We start from the raw sequence: 2,946 nt of genomic DNA, 5'->3' as shown, positions 1-2,946 counted from the left end.
GCTCCCAGCAGCCAAGTACAAGCCGACAGTGCTATTTACTAACCCCTGACAGAGCCCTGTACACACACTGTCTCTGACTCCTCATGAAAGCTCAGTGATGAAGGGACTATCGCACCACTTGCACAGGTGGGGAAACTGAGGCTCAGATCAGATGACACAGTAAGGGGCAGAGCCGGGACCTGAGCTCATTCTCTCTTCCTCTCATGCCACGCTGCTTCTCTGGTCTGTCATCTGTGCCCTCTACATGCCATCAACCACCCTGAGAAACTCTCGGCTGGGGAGTTCCAGACTAGCCAGAGTTCTGGTTTATTCTGCTCTGAGCAACCGTGCAGTAGCTGTGGCTGGGGGGCCATCACACCGCAGAGGCTGAAGAAGTTAGGTCCAACTGTCAGGCCTTGATTTCCTGACATTTAGACATCTTACTGTGGTGGCTTCTCTTTCTCCATGCTACCCCACACAGCTGACAATAATTGTGCTATAGCACTAGCTGATTATGTCACTCTCTTGCTCTAAAACCTTCAGTAGCTCCCTATGACTCACAGACTAATTCACATGGAGAGTATAAGTCCAAATGCAGCACATTCCTTTTCAAGAAACTCCCCAGCCTTACCACCTCCCACCCTCCCTCTGGTGTGGCTGGGCCAGTCTCCTTCCGGTTCCCTGGACCACCACCATCTTCTGTAAAGAGCACTCACATGGGGAACTCGGAACTGGTGGTTCCAGGCCAGTTCAGAGCAGTCACCGTGGGAGAGAGACCTGAGTCCCAGACGCTCAAAAATCACCCAGCCAGGGGCAGAGCCCAGACCTAACTTCACCTCTCTTTACACTCCCAGAGCCACGTGGAACAGCAAACACTCTCTGCCGCATTTTCAAACGATTTGCTGACCTGACCCTACACATACAAGTCCTGTGAAATGGTCTGAAGATTTCAGATAATTCCAACATTTTGGACCCTAACACGTCCCACCCGAGGGGTCTCATGAAAGTAAAAGCCAAATCTTTCATGAGGGCCTCTGCCCATCCCACCCCATCGCTCTCTCGCTGCGTTCTGTCCTCCAGCCATGCCGGCCTCCTGGCCTCTCCACCAACTCCACAAGGGCCTCCAGCCACAGGGCCTTGGTCCCTGCTGTTCCCTCTGCCTGGAAAGCCCTTCCCCCTGATGACGTCTGATCATCATTCAGGTTTCACTCAAATGTCACCTCCCCAGAGAAGCCTTCCCTGAACAACCGGTCTAAAATGTGCCTTCCACCAGCCACTTTCTATCACATTTCTCTTTCTTTTTTTTCACAAAACGATAATCTCATCACAAAAGAATGATCTCACTATCTGTGATTATCTCTTTTCCTTATTAGTTTGCTTAGTTGTTTTTCCCTCCAGTAGAATACCAACTCTGCCAGAGCGGGGACTCTTTATCTGTCTGCTCACCACCTCATGCGAGGCTCAGAGCAGCACCCAGTGCACAGCAGGGATGTCATACACATTTACTGAAGGAAGGCACAAAACACAGGGACGACTTTTCTCTGCAGCTGCATCCTGTGTGTGATATGCTCATCCCCAACCCACAGGGAGAGAAGAGTGAGGCCCCAGTGCATCAGCCATCCAAATGCAGGCAGGAACAAAGATGTGCTCTCCCCAGCTCAGCTGGTCCAGGAGACCTGCTGCTGCCATCTCACCACAGAGCATGGGCACCGAGACTCTCCTGTTAGTGAGAAGTGTTCTCACACCTTCCACGGGGGAAATCCCCATTTTATGAAGCTAACACTACATTTTGATTAACACTTAATGAGGATTTCATCGATATTACAGCTCTGCAAGGAAAAAAATAGTTGGGGGCCTCAATATCACGCTAGTAAATGTTACAGTAAGTGTGTTCCTAACACGATTTTCTTATTAGGGTCCTACCCGGTAAATTTTATTGCATTTAACTAAAAATTATTGGTAAAAGAAACAGCTGCAGATGGTCTTATTTTAAGTCAGAAAACTAAAAACTGAATATAGTCATCAGTCAATTTCGACAAGATGCACAGCCGCATGCATTAGGAATGTGATGGTTTTGAGATTATAATAATTTTTATGGTATTTTTAGGTCCTTACAGTGAATGAAAGCTCTGCATGAGTTCATTTGTCAATAACATAATAATAAGAGGAAGGCTCCCGGCTTACAGGCAGATATAAAGATACCAATGAATACCACGGCTGGGATGTGCCAAAATCCAGCCACGCAGCTCTCAGCACCAGTGGAATTCGTCAGCAGGAGGCTTAGCTGCAACTCTGCCATGTGGCCCCCCAAGGATTTGGGGCTGGGCTGCAGACCACCTTGGTTTTACAATGACGCTACATCTGCTGCTGCAGCACTGCCTGCGGCTGCGAAAGATAAGCCAGGTTTCCCTCTCTCGGAGAAGCACTTCGGCGAAATCGCGACTGCATTCTCAGGCTGCTGGGGTTCTGGGGGCTGAGGAGGGGGAGGGAGGGCCTGACGCTAGACTTCGTGCTGGATTTCAGAACTTGCACTGCAGTGGCTGCCCTTGGTCTGCACTGCCGTAGGATCTCCTCCTCAACCTGACTGCTTGGCTTGTGCCCTTTAACTTTTATCTTAAGGACTTGGTGTCTTTAATGGGAAACCAACTCAAATCTTTTATTTGGGACCAGACAGACTGTAACAGATAAATAAAAGAAAGAGATGAGAAAAGCAAAGGAAGACCCAAGGTAGCCCTGGAGTTAATCGGCCCTGGAGAGCTGGGTTGCTGTGTACGTTATGGCGACAGAACTCCACTCCCCCCTTCCCGCTGCCACAGCCCTGCCTGGTCTTCATTTTCTCTGGAGGGAACCACTGCAATGGCCTCCTGACTAATCCCCCTGCTTCCCATCTCTCCATCCCCTCCCCTCCCCACCCCGCTAACCAGTGCCTGCGCCAACGTCCCGCCCCACCCCCACCCTGGTCGTGTG

Source organism: Diceros bicornis, chromosome 2 (assembly GCF_020826845.1).
Source record: "Diceros bicornis minor isolate mBicDic1 chromosome 2, mDicBic1.mat.cur, whole genome shotgun sequence".
NCBI lineage: Eukaryota > Metazoa > Chordata > Mammalia > Perissodactyla > Rhinocerotidae > Diceros > Diceros bicornis.
Note: the sequence above shows the minus strand (reverse complement) of the source record.